The sequence below is a fragment of the Papaver somniferum genome, chromosome 3, assembly GCF_003573695.1.
Source record: "Papaver somniferum cultivar HN1 chromosome 3, ASM357369v1, whole genome shotgun sequence".
Classification (NCBI taxonomy): domain Eukaryota; kingdom Viridiplantae; phylum Streptophyta; class Magnoliopsida; order Ranunculales; family Papaveraceae; genus Papaver; species Papaver somniferum.
Genome location: NC_039360.1, coordinates 179,053,552 through 179,068,358, shown reverse-complemented (window position 1 = coordinate 179,068,358; position 14,807 = coordinate 179,053,552). Strand labels below are relative to the sequence as shown.

Sequence of the window (14,807 nt, the reverse complement as noted above, 5' to 3'; positions counted from 1 at the left end):
ATTGCTTTGATGTTAATAGTGTGTGAAAACGGCTATTGTCATCCTCTAAGAAAGTTTCAATGATTGAAATAGAGTTTAGAACACTTAACCAACATTGGATTTTAAACATGTTATGCTCTCTTGCATATATGTAAACCATGTCCGGGAACCATAGTATGCATACCCGTATGTGTACCTGTTGGTTTGAGAAGTCCGGGAACCTAAGTACACGTACTCGTACGCCATACTGGCGTAAGGTTCAGGTCCGGAAAATTCTGCTGGTTTTGGAGGTATGCGTACCCGTTCGCATACTGGCGAAAACCAAACTTGGTCCGGATACTTAAGTATGCGTACCCGTTTGCATATTTGAGTGGTTAAAGTTCTAAAATTGGTTATGACATGAACTAATACATTTATATAATAAGGAATGCATTCTTTGCAAACCGTGGCTATAATGTTCATGAATTGATTCGAGTGAATCAAATCGATTTTGCTTCAATTGTGTTCTTGTATACTTCTATGAGAATATAACAATTGAACAACTCTTTAACTAGTTTCATTTGAGTCATTTGAACTAGTTATGGTTAAGATGAATAAGGTTGATATGAGAGTGTTCATATAGCTAACCTCGGTTAACTACTGTTGAGCCAACCTAGTGTACACGTTTAGGAACGGCTACTTAAACCTAAATGAAGGTACATTTCATTTGTGTATAACAAGCTAAGTTCGATCTAACGCCTGAAAGATATTAGCTTGAATTTAATCAAGTTTTCATCTAACGGTGAATATTGAATGCTTTGTTACCAAGGTAACCTAGAATGCAAACCCTGATTTGAAAATTATATAAAGGAGAACTCTAGTAACTGGGAAACCTAATCCCCACACCTCGTGTGTGATACTAGTTGCGAGTAGAGTCGATTCTCCTTTAACCTTAGGTTTTTCACGAAACCCTGTAGGTTAACGAATTGAAGACTTCATTGGGATTGTGAATCCAGACCCAACTATTTTCTCTGTAGTTACGTGTTCTGATCTTACTTCTACTATCGTGATTGAGTATTATCTTTGCTAAGATTTGCTTGAGATTTATCTCCGATAGGTAAGATTAAAAGTAGTCACAAACATCTTCGTCTCATCATTTGTGATTGCACAATATTTGTTTCGCTACCATACGATTAAGATTATTGTGAGGTGATTGATAATACTAGGTTGTTCTTCGGGAATATAAGTCCGGTTTATCAATTGGTTCTTGTGCACCTTGATTTATCAAAAGACGGAACGAAACTCGTAGGTATTTTTGTGGGAGACAGATTTATCTATTCCAATAGACTTTTCTGTGTGAGACAGATTTGTTTATCAAGTCTTCGACTTTGGGTCGTAGCAACTCTTATTTGTGGGTGAGATCAACTAGGGGAATTAAGTGCGTATAATCCTGCTGGGGTTCAGAGACGTAAGGAGCGCAGTTGTACCTTGATCAGTGCGAGAATGATTAGGGCTCAACTACATTCCAGTCCGAAGTTCATTGGTAGTAGGCTAGTGTCTGTAGCGGCTTAATACAGTGTGGTGTTCAAAGCTGGACTAGGTCCCGGGGTTCTTCTGCATTTGCGGTTTTTCTCGTTAATAAAATTCTGGTGTCTGTGTTATTTCTTTTTCGCATTATATTTTGTTATATAATAGGAATATCACAGGTTGTGCGTTAAGATCAATCAATTAGATAATCAAACCTTTGGTTGTTGATATTAATTGATTGACACTTGAACATTGGTCTTTGGTATCGTTCAAGTTATTTCTCCTATTCAATCGGGCTCGCAAATTCCTATTTGCTGATTACGGATTGAATTGAGAAGTTGAGATATAAACTAGTCCAAAATCTGATTTTTAGAACACTTGGGGCGGAAGGAAAATGACGGATCACACGAGTTGTTATATATTTTACAGTTAGGATTTGTCGAAATATTTTTATATGGTAAAGAACAGTGTGAATCTGTCCCATTGTTTTCGGATCTGTTTAGCCCCCACTCCCTTAAAGTTCTACCCATATCGGATAACAACATGAGCCCTTAAAAATCACATTAATCGAACGGCCTCTAATTAGATCTAGAAACTACTTAAAACTGAAAACACTCGGAGAAACTATCTTTTTAACTTCCCCCCTTCTTCTTTACTTAGATTTAGATGTTAAATTCATTAATTTAATCACCCAAATCACTTGAGAAACCCCTGATTTCTTTAGAAACTGGAATCGAGTCCAATTCCAAATCCAGTTCCATCTCATAGAGCGACCGTGAGTAGAGATTTTTTTTTCTCCTTTTTCAACATTAAAGATCTCTCTGTAAATTTGTACATAGATTTAGCTTTGAACGGTGAAAGCGATGGTGGATTGATGGCCAAGATGACAGCAGAGAAGAACCATCATCAAAAAAGGTGAAGAAACCTAGGGTGGAGGAAAGCTAGAGACGCGAAATCAGTAAAGATTCTTTTGATTTTGGTATAATTTTTTATTTTTATTTTGATTATTCATTATGCTTAGCTCGATACTCCTTCAGTAGTTGACTATCACATACATAATTATACCAAAATCAGCTCTGTTCAAACTAGCATATACAAAATTTCTTTCCGATGATTGCTTTACTTTATTGACTATCACATCCTCCTCAATCGGTAATCCATCAGTAAGTCAGTAACCATCCCTTAAAATTTCTTAAATTCTAGTTTGTATCCCTGTATCATGAATCTACACTAAAACCCCAGTTTGACCCAAATTGTGATTGGGCTTTTTCTCCAAACTGAAAATTTCCAAAACGTCTCAATTGTAAATTTCTAAGGAATGTTCTATCAACTTATAATTAAAGAGTAAAAATCAGATGAAATTACTTGTTTTCTTACATTGGAATTATGCTTTAGTTTAAGGGGTTTTGATATGTTTGATGGTTTACTGTCATGGGTTTGTTTCAATTTGATGAAATTTTGTCAAAGTTTCAACTCTAATTTTCTTGGGATTAAGAGTCATGCTGGTGCTTGTTGATAAAGGCTAGGTTTTCATTAGCAATTGTACTCAATATATGTTTGTTACTTTGCATTCCATAAATAATTTTCAGTAGATCTTCTTGGTAGAAGCGTTTCGCAGTACTGACTGTTGATTATTGTATAATACTATAATATTTCTTGTACAGTTATTGCATATTATCGGAAGCTAAGGGAAGCTACCGTTGTTGGTGAGTTGGATGTGGAGTGGTGCAGAAGGAACAAGCATCTATTCGGGTTGGACAACCTGCAAAACGGGGTAGAAATTTATGGAGAATGTTTAGAGAAATGGGAACAGTCAATTATGCATGATTGGGGAGGTTTGAAACCTCTTGTAGTTGAAAGGATTTAGAGTTTCTAATGAAGAAAGAAAAGCTCTGTGATTGCGAGCTACAAGTGAGCAATGCATCTTACCAGGTAATGAGTACTGTGCTGCAGCATCAACTTTCGATTTTGTTTTTCGGGCTTCTTTATATGTTATTCGACTTAGAATCTTATTTGCTGGTGCAGGCTGAAGGACTTGTGAAAGCTCAGCAAGATATTGAAGAATCAATGAGAGAACGGGTCTGGCATCCATAAGAGTTACTGTGGATTCGAAGATGGTTGTTGTCTGAGGATATGAAGGAATCAAGGTAATATAAGTTATTGACATACTACTAGTACTGGGATATAGGCACACGAACTAGGTATATTTGTTGTCTGTGGTTTAGATATTGAAATCACACAGATACAAGCAAATGTGCATCTTTATAGTCATAAGGAAATGTACCTCCTTCAAAATAAAATGCTTTACATCTTTAAAGTCATATATGCTTGTGCATTTTCGAAACTCCAATTATTTATACTTGTTGTTACTATGTCCTTACTCTCTGGTCTTATTGGTTGTTAGATTGACGATGGGACAGCGCCACTAATCTCTATTCCCGAAAGTGCACTATTGGAAAATCCATTTACAAACCTGCTTCTTTGTTTTGGTTTGCCTTGTAGCATTATTAACGAGAGAGTTGCACTGTCATGGTCCCAGGGTCATGCTCGAGGTAATAAACTTTTAATAATCTAGATATTAAGTTTGTGAAAAATTATGTCTTACTGTAGTGTGGGCGCTAACTCCTTAGTGATGCTTTAAAAAGGTAATCCCCTTAAATGAAGTGGATGAACATGTTGTATGTAATCTTAATTATTTTCTTTAATGTCAATTTTGTTCATCTGGCTCGGATTACTCAACTTATTTTGGTCATTCTTGGCTGTATGTTTTGATAGTGGGTACCTTACCATTTAATGTTAATTAGATTCTCACCAAGTTCATTACCTATGTATGCTTTTCTTTGCAGTAGCTTACAGCAGTGGAGTTTGGATCTTTAAAAGGTCGTCATCCTTTACTGGAAGATGTAAAGAAGATGGCAGTTGCACTTGGACGTGTTAATTTTAGCACGCCACCAAAATATGAAAAATTATGAAGTCCTTCCCGACGAAATTATAGATAGCAATATGGAACTATGTGTTGGAGATGGAACACTTGGAGATATTGATCCCAGTGAGACTTTGGAATGGCCAAAGAAATACGCAACTCCTGCACTTGGATGTTAAATCATATTGTTTTTAATTTTTTTAATTGTTTTTTCTTCTTCTTTGTTGTTTTGAACATGAAGTAGCTTTTGTTGTTGAATTTAGAGATGTTTGGGTTTTTAAGTTGTCAACTGAAAGTTAATTTTAATAAAATGGTTTACATTTTGCTTACAAAATTCGTATGTTCGTTTGTGGGTGGTATTAATCTAAAAACCAATAAAGAAGAGAAAAAAAATAAATTCTTATACTCGATCAGATTAGAAATCGGGCCACCTGAGTCAGATCCGCTGAAACTGACTCACTTGAATTAGATTATCAGATTAGGCTGAATCTCTGATTATAGAATTTCGACAATCATTATCAGTCGTGTTTTTTTTTGGACAAACGAAATTCGTTGTTAATTATGGACAAAAATGAACCGTCCTATAATAGTACACCAAAAATATGACGGACTTTAGGACGGTTGGTGTTTGTCGTATAACTCTGTTTTTGACGGTTTTGGCCTGTCCTAAGTTCCACTTTCTGGACTAGTAATTTGACATACTTTACTCTAGATTGATTATGATTTTCTAGTTGATTCTCTTGAAAGTATATTGGAGTTTGTCTATTCAGATTGTCGAACGAAATATTGGGTGTGGTTGTTAGACCCCTGCTTTTTCATAGATGGGAGAAAACGATCTGCTGGTTTTCTAGGGAATGGAAATACGACCGTGTGGAAGGAGGCTCCTCAACCCAGAAAATTTCCTAACCTCAAACAGATGCACTGCACGGGAGTTTGAGAGATCAATCTGTAGGACTCCGACCTAAACCAAGAGAACGGCCGTTCTAGAGTCAATTCGGTCACAAAGAGGGAAGAAGGTTGATCTGTAGGAGGGAAGCTGAGAAGTGTGTGAGATCAATGATGATCAAGGATTGTGAATGTGTTTAAGGTTTCTGCAAGTTTTATGTGAACTGTTGAGTTCGAATGAGTTCTGGTCGATTGATTGAATTCTTGAGAGTGATTGCTGGATCATAATTCTTTTGTTGTTCAATCGTGGATTCAGAGACTCATTTATATTGCCAGAATAGTAGACACATTGATCTCCAGTAAGTGTGACGGTTGCTCGAGTGAAAGAGTGGGAAATCGTGGTTTAACCAGTTCCAGGTCGTGCAGAGACTTGGTTGATTGTCCACCCACTACTTTGTTAACTCCCTCAACTGCTTGCACGACTTACTCACATTTGTCGCCGTGGATGAGCACACGTGCCGTAGGTCGTCAGACCAAAACCCTAATTAATATCCCCCATGTGATGTGATTGATGTCTCACGAACGTGGAGTCTGCACAACAGGCGTGTATTTTATTAGTCAGTCGTTGACTTGTTTATACGATGATTCTAAGTATTGTTCAGTCGAGCATGATTGTTGAAGGCTCTAGGATTCATGAATTGAACATGTCTGCTGGGACGTATAGTTCTCGAAATAATGATGTTGATAGTTGAATCAACATAATGAATATTGATAGTCTGAGCAAATATTGATAGTATGATGAATTGTTGAATATTGATAGTTGGATCAATATTCGAGCATCTGAGCGAGTATTGCTCATTCGATAAATTACTGGATGTTGATAGTTGAATCAATATTCGAGCATCTGAGCGAGTATTGCTCATTCGATAAATTACTGGATTGGATATTGATAGTTGAATCAATATTCGAGTATCTGAGCAAATATTGCTCATTCAGTGAATTATTGGTACCATGACCAAAAAAAATATTAATTAAAATATGTTAATCCAGATGTTGATTGCTGGATCAACATAAAATTATTAGTGTTTGAACTTGCTCAAAATTATGATTTCCAGAGCATTTGTTCGAAACCCTAATTTTGATTAATTGATGATTTACTGAAAATAAGTCACTGAGTGAAGGAGAGACCGGCTACATGGGATGATGGCCGACCATGTAGCGCCCAAGTGCTCGAGTGAGCATGCACCTAATCCCTTTGTTGACCAGTTGGTAAACGATTGATCAAATGCCAGTTTAATCATTTATTAAAATAATGCTCGTGTGGGGGTTAGGTAGTAAAACCTAGTTATGGAGAGATGAGGGACCGACCAAGGGGTTATGGAACCGGCCCTGGGTGGTCGTGGGACCAGCTGATGGTTGATTGAGCAAATCCCAAGTTGGTTGGAGAGAGTTTGGACCCAACATGAACTGCTGAGAGATAATTAGGTCAAAATTATGAAAGCGTGTAGGACCGGCTCCTGGCAAGCCTAAGGGCCGACCTTGGTCGGTTAAGGTGGCATGCCCGTGTCATCATACCGCATGTGTCTCCGTCCTGAGAGTTTTGGTATTTTCTGGTACGCGTTTGGAAATATTTTGGATTTTCAGAAGAGTTTGATCTTGATTGAAACTCTCAATTTTGCTCGAATGAGCAAGTAGAACTTTGCTCATGCGACCGATATTTTTAGAATATTAAAATAATAATACTTTAATTTTTGATGTGAGAAGCCTAGTCGGTCATGTGACCATTTGACTTTTTGGCTTTTTTTCATGGTTTGAGCAATATTTGAGAAAATATTGAAAACTAGGGTTCTCGCTCAAACGATGGAGTTCCATGAGATGAAGGAAATAATAATATGAGAAAATAAGGGATTGCAAGGTGTGGGACCGGCCACGGCTAGGGCATGACCGGCTGATAGACGCATTTTTGTGTCTAAGTTGTCCTCAATTTTCTATATTGTTAGCACTCAATTTTGTACTAATTTTGGTATTTTATGTGTTTGTAGGCATTTTTGGGAAATAAACATTTTTGCAAAATTCGGCTCGAAAAGTTGATTTTGGCACCCGGAGGGCGCATGTTATTCGGACTCTCACTTTTGGATAAGGGCAACTCAATTTATAAGGGGCACCCTAATTGGACAGCTGCTATTTACACTCCACAGACGGATAGGGGGCAACCATTTCTTCTTCAGTTCAAATTTCTGTTTTTGGCGGGAAAAGCAACTCTCAACCTGGTGGAATTAGGGTTGGCGATTTGAGCTTGTTATAGTGAGATTCAATGGCTGATTTTTGTTGGGTCGGATGAATTCAGCTAAACAGGGATGGTATGGGCTTTAGAATCGGCTAAATTTGGATGGATAATCCGTTCGAAGCAAGACCAGTTGTTGGAATATTCCGTGATTTTCTGTTTTGGTTTTGGGAAGATTTTGGTCGGGTTTGGGCACAGGATTGGACTCATATCAACCTGTCTGAGCAAAACCGGCTTGGCAATGACATGGTTTCGAAGAAAAATGAACTGTGTCACGGATTGAAGAAGAACAAAGACGCGAGAGTATCGAGTGGTATGTTGTGCTTTCTCGTACGTCTTGTGTAGCTTGGAGAAGTTATCATGTGGCTGCAAGGAGTTTTACTCCACCAAAGACCTTTTATCAACGTGTTTGGACGATACAGGCGTGTGGAGGAGTTAAAATACGGAACAGAATCCCGTATCTTGCATGGAAGTAAAAGAAATTATTCTTGATTGATTGCCGAGATTATTTGGAGTTATGAGAATTCATTCTCGGTTCAAATGGTATATATAGGTGGTTGGGATCACAGAAGAAGGGGAGGAGAGTTAGGAGACGGAATAAAGGTGAGAATCGGGAGTTGCAGAGCTGGTCTCTGTTGCTGCCATTAAAGAAGAAGAACAGCAGTCAAGAACAGTCGCAGAAACCGTTGCCTATAGTTTCAAATTCAATATCTTTGTAACAGTTTCTGTAACAATTATTTCGAAATTGCAACAGTCTGTTAGTGTTTCTCTGTAACAGTCCGTTTTATAACAATTATTTCTGTTACAAACTCACTGCTTATATCTTTTCTCCTTTTAAACACCTTTTTGAGCAATGAAAAATTCCTTTGAGTGTGTTTTCAACATGTGGAGCTAGACCCCAACACTGGGACGACGGAGGAAGCTGTATTTCATCCTTGGGGTAATTTAATTAATTTCTTATTTACTTTTTGCACCGATTATAAATGATTTATGATTTCTATTAATCAGTTGTTATCTTGTTAGATAGTGTATGCTTAGTCTTAGGTGCTTTAGATACACTATGCTTGTAATTTACAATTGATGTTTTACGAAATCTATTTTGGCAAAGAATAGAGTTGATATTTCTTTTGTTTTGAGCTATAATTGCCTAGGATAAATTTATGAATCCCATGAACATGAAAAGCAGTGGAATCCCGAGTCCCGGTCTCTCTTCATCCTGTGACCTTATTTTGTATATACATTTTCTTATTTTTAGTATTTTCTTTTATTAAAGCCTAGAATCGATCTCAACAAAATCCGAGTGAACGACAACCTATTTACCACTATCAAAATTCGATCAATTTTTTTTGGCGCCGCCGATGCGGATTTGTTTATAGATTTGTTTTTAGGTTTTCTTTTTATTATTTTTTTTCTTTTTTATGCGTTTTGGTATTTCTTATTTGCTTTCAGATTTGGAGCTAAGCTAAAGAAAAGGGAGAAAGTGTTGAAAAGAAAGGCAAAGCCCAAAAAGGAAAGAAAAGAGTAATCCAAAAAGAGTGAAGAAGAAGATTTTGTAAATAATTTTATTTTATTTTTTTAGAAACTGTAATTAAGGTTTTTATTTTTGTAATCTTTTATTTTTGGACCTTTTTTTTTCTTTTTGGACTTTATTTTTGGACATTGGACTTTATTCTATTTTTAAAAACCCTACGGAATGGTAGTTTTAAATAAACTGTTTGCAGAGAAGGACGGCGATTACGATATCGCCTCGGCCCCTCGGGTTCGTACATGACATAGGAGTCGTGGCCCGAGTCGACTTCAACGGTTCATCCCCCGTCTGGAACGGGAGGTAAGAATTCTAAACACCCGTGAATCCCCTGTCAGCGGGTTTACTGGATGATTTTGTATGCATATATGTTGAGGACCTGAAATCGGATTTAATTTTCTAGTAAAGAGCAAGGCATGGCCAAATCAAGATAAGGACTCGGATTTCATCACCGTTTCCTTCTTGCCCGCCTTAGGAACACGTAACCTACGCGAACCTAAGCTTAAAATACTGACTAGAACGAGACCGATAGGGTAACGAGCTTAATAGGAAAGTCATTCGAAAAATATTGGTTACTCTTTTAAGCATACTTCGAAGTTCATGATGGTTTCTGTGAGTTGAATGCATGACTGCGCCGCCTTGTAATACCGGTGAGGCCTTGGGTATCAAAGCTCCACCGAGCTTCCCTCGCCTCTATTCAACTTACTTTGACTCGGATTGATTACAGAGGGGTTTGCTTAAATTGTAAAGAATTCCCTTTCGAAGGATTAGAAGCTGGTCTAGAAACAATCTAAGTGGAGCCGTCATGCTTTTTGTTTGCTAAATAAAATAGGCTTGTTTTGGTCGAGTCAGCCTTCTTTGTGCTTGTTTAGAATTCCCTTGCAGTTAGGATGTCGAACTGGTATTATAATAGCCAATATAATGATCCGACTGAGCAGCTTGGACATTATCCTTTTTATGACCATAGTGTGAATAGTGATTGGTAACGCGAAACTTTTGAAGGTTATGGTCCATACCATTGTGAGCCTAATTACTATCCACATACCCACCGGTCATACGAGAAAAATTCTGATAATTCCTCTTTACTAGAGTCAACACGTAAGTTAGCTGAGTCGACACGTAAGTTAGCAGAAATAAATAACTTAGTCATGGACGAAAGCAATGCAACATGTGAACCTTCTTTCCTAGATAAAATCAGGATGTCATGTGAGTCGACTCAGAAAATTTTGTTAGAGGCCCAAAAAAGAACTGCTCGAAATAATCTTAATTTCCATTATAGTGTTTCCAATACCACCGTTGAAAATAAGGATAGTTTTTATTCACATAATCAAGATGACGAGGTTAGAATTGGTAACACTACTTGTTTTGATGAGGTTCGATCTTTTTCATGTTATTATAAAGATGATTATGATGAGGATAATATTGATGAAGAACATGAAATATGTAGGCATAGTGATCAGGAATTTATTACTCCGATTGGGATTTATAATGATAGTGTTGTTTCTAGTACAAATCCAAATAATTTTAATAATTATTCACCTATTCAAAAGGATGAGGATTTGACTAGAGATACCACCGTTTTAGACGATGTAGTTCATGATCCTTTAGCCTGCAGTATGTTGGATAATCCATTATTTGATGTGCATATCAGTGAATCGGAGGAAGTAACTATGATTAACACCTTAGTTAATGAGCCTTTACTAGAAACTTTCGCTGGTAATCCTTTATATGATTTTGATGATGGTTTAGAGGAAAGAGTTTACCCCGAGAATAACGTTTTAGAGTCTAGATATTTAGAAACACTAATCTTAGAAGACCATAAACTTGTAGAGATGAGTGAGGATGAACCAGACTTAGAAGAATCAATTGACTATTTTCAGGAATCTGATGACCTAGAAATTAGGGAAGTTGTGACTAGTCTTTCTAGAGACACAGAAAACTCTAAGTTTGGGGGTAATTATCATTCTCCGTATGCTTTAACTATTAGAAAGTTCCCTCGTGTAGGACTTGACATTTGTGCCTCAACCATCTTACAAGATTATCTTCATACACATTTTACCGAACCTAATGATGTCCATAGAGAAGCTCAGTTGTTAGAAACCCATCCTCCGGTTGATGTGGTTAACCCAGGCTATGATACCAAGATTGACTTTGTTTTCCCACCGAAAACTTTTCAACCAATTGTGGGAACATATGATTTTCAGATGTGTCGGTTATTAAGTTTTTAGACTAAACCTAATTACTTTAGGATATTAGGGTCGACACATTTTCTTAAGAATGACCATTATTGTGGTCAACTATGTGAGTCAAATCTAATTGACTTAGAGGATCCCCAATTATTCAGGTTGTTGTTATGTGCTTCTAAGTTCTTAGTTGAGTTTTTCCAGACTCTAATACCTGAACCGGATCTTAGCTTTGAGGAAATCCAACCGATGAAAACCTTTTATTTAGACCCTTTTATAGAGCCTGAACCTGAACCACAACTAGATGTAGTTGTCTTAAGCAAGGGTATGTTCGGTATCTTCTTGGTCTGTTGCAATTTCCTCTTCTTGTGGGTAACACTTTTTGATCCAGATGACCCACAATTATTTCGGCTACTGCTATACGATTCTACGAGGTGACTAATTCTTCCAATGTCTGGCTGAAGACTTTAAACTTAGCACTTCTTGGGAGGTAACCCATTTTCATGTGACACGGTAATATTCTTCCTTATTTCTTTTCCCTCAAGTGGTAATAGTTTCTCCTTTTTCATGTTTTTAATTTTATATTTAGAACATTGAGGACAATGTTAGACTTAAGTTTGGGGGTAAGGGAGAAACTTCTAGCGTCACATAGTATCCGGTTAGCTAAGTTTACATATTGTTTCTCACCGAAAAGATGGAAATTGGAATTGCTAGGGATAACATTCTATTGAGACATTAGAGAAAAAGACATTGAGATCTTTGAAATTCAGGAGAGAACTTGTTCCTTTTAGAGGGTAACCGTGATGGACCTAACCATCCATGATGGAAAGGCAAGTAGGTCAGAAGGAAATTCCAGAAAGACAAAGCAACCTCACAATGTAGTCTTAGTTACTGGATTACGACTCTCTCTCAGTAGAAACTTATCATCATCAACAAGCGGAGCGACATCAAAATCTATGAAGAAAGTTGAAGACGTTTAAGGTTTAGAAGCAACAATAGAAAAGAATAATTCAAAAATCAAAGTTGAAGACTTAGTTACAAGAAGTTATAAGAGCAAATGATATAAGTTGTTGAAGTTCATGATACCAAGACATCAAAAGTTGCGAAGATCCAAGTTCTAAAGTCCTTCTCTCATGGCCATTTAAATTTTTGTCTTGTTATTTTTGTGTTGAAAAAAAAAATGAATGAAAAAAAAATGAAAGGAAAAAAAATTGAAAAATGAAAAAATCATCGTTACGTTTTGTTCAATAACGCCATAGGGAAGTAGAAATCTTTAAGGAGTTTTCAAGCAATAAATTAAGGAGAAAAGTTAAATTGTCAAGGTTCTACGAGGTTCGAGAGTTTATCATCAACAGTTGAAGCCGAAGAAGACGTTGTTTCTACTGAGTACTATGAGAGAGTCGAAGAGAGATGCATTTTGGTTGCTTTGTTAGTACGCTTTCCATATGGCACAAGATCTTTCTAGTACTGGTTCAACTCATCACACGTAATTAGTCCAGCTGTGTAGCAGATGTCCCTCTCATCTTTATCTCTCTCCTAATCTTATCTAGTTGTAAAGCGGATGCATCTTACAATGTTTATCTAGCTGTGTAGCGGATATCTCTTTATCTAGCAGTGTTGCGGATGTGTCTCCCCTTTTCTTCAGTCAGCTTTAGAGCTGGCACCTTTAATTTCTCTGGCATTCTAGTTACTTGGAGATAGGTTGATAATATGTATGTCCTCATAGCTCTTTGGATACTTGTGACCAATTAGAAGTCTTGGTTTTGTAGGTACACCTTTGGTAAACCCTCCCGAGATTAACTCGGTTTTATTATTTTTTTTAGTTTTGCTCGAGGACTAGCAAATAATAAGTTTGGGGGTTTTTGATAGACGCATTTTTGTGTCTAAGTTGTCCTCAATTTTCTATATTGTTAGCACTCAATTTTGTACTAATTTTGGTATTTTATGTGTTTGTAGGCATTTTTGGGAAATAAACATTTTTGGAAAATTCGGCTCGAAAAGTTGATTTTGGCACCCGGAGGGCGCATGTTATTCGGACTCTCACTTTTGGATAAGGGCAACTCAATTTATAAGGGGCACCCTAATTGGACAGCTGTTATTTACACTCCACATACGGATAGGGGCAAGCCTTTCTTATTCAGTTCAAATTTCTGTTTTTGGCGGGAAAAGCAACTCTCAACCTGCTGGAATTAGGGTTGGCGATTTGAGCTTGTTACAGTGAGATTCAATGGCTGATTTTTGTTGGGTCGGATCAATTCATCTAAACAGGGATGGTATGGGCTTTAGAATCGGCTAAATTTGGATGGATAATCCGTTCGAAGCAAGACCAGTTGTTGGAATATTCCGTGATTTTCTGTTTTGGTTTTGGGAAGATTTTGGTCGGGTTTGGGCACAGGATTGGACTCATATCAACCTGTCTGAGCAAAACAGGCTTGGCAATGGCATGGTTTCGAAGAAAAATGAACTATGTCACGGATTGAAGAAGAACAGAGACGGTTTGTTGTGCTTTCTCGTACGTCTTGTATGGCTTGGAGAAGTTATCATGTGGCTGCAAGGAGTTTTACTCCACCGGAGACCTTTTATCAACGTGTTTGGACGATACAGGCATGTGAAGGAGTTAAAAAATGGAACAAAATCCCGTATCTTGCATGGAAGTAAAAGAAATTATTCTTGATTGATTGCCGAGATTATTTGGAGTTATGAGAATTCATTCTAGGTCCAAATGGTATATATAGGTGGTTGGGATCACAGAAGAAGGGGAGGAGAGTTAGGGGACGTTGTAGAGGTGAGAATCGGGAGTTGCAGAACTGGTCTCTGCTGCTGCCATTAAAGAAGAAGAATAACACAAAACAGCAGTCAAGAACAGTCGCGGAAACCGTTGCCTATAGTTTCAAATTCAATATCTTTGTAACAGTTTCTGTAATAATTATTTCGAAATCGCAACAGTCTGTTAGTGTTTCTCTGTAACAGTACGTTTGGTAACAATTATTTCTGTTACAAACTCACTGTTTATGCCTTTTCTCCTTGTAAACACCTTTTTGAGCAATGAAAAATTCTTTTGAGTGTGTTTTCACCATGTGGAGCTAGACCCCAACACTGGGACGACGGAGGAAGCTGTATTTCATCCTTGGGGTAATTTAATTAATTATTTATTTACTTTTTGCACCGATTTTAAATGATTTATGATTTCTATTAATCAGTTGTTATCTTGTTAGATAGTGTATGCTTAGTCTTAGGTGCTTTAGATACATTATGCTTGTAATTTACAATTGATGTTTTACGAAATCTATTTTGGCAAAGAATAAAGTTGATATTTCTTTTGTTTTGAGCTATAATTGCCTAGGATAAATTTATGAATTCCATGAACATGAAAAGCAGTGGAATCCCGAGTCCTGGTCTCTCTTCATCCCGTGACCTTATTTTGTATATATATTTTCTTACTTTTAGTATTTTCTTTTATTAAAGCCTAGAATCGATCTCAACAAAGTACGAGTGAACGACAACCTATTTATCACTATCAAA

The 14,807-nt window shown here is 37.1% G+C and overlaps 1 long non-coding RNA gene across 1 annotated transcript; it reads left to right on the top strand.

Moving 5' to 3' along the window:
• The first annotated feature begins 2,086 nt into the window (after window positions 1-2,086).
• LOC113358159 lies at window positions 2,087-4,742 on the top strand. Its single transcript, XR_003364238.1, has 5 exons — window positions 2,087-2,464; window positions 3,150-3,417; window positions 3,511-3,632; window positions 3,890-4,037; window positions 4,332-4,742. It is a non-coding gene; the product is annotated as an uncharacterized LOC113358159 (long non-coding RNA).
• Window positions 4,743-14,807: the final 10,065 nt, after the last annotated feature.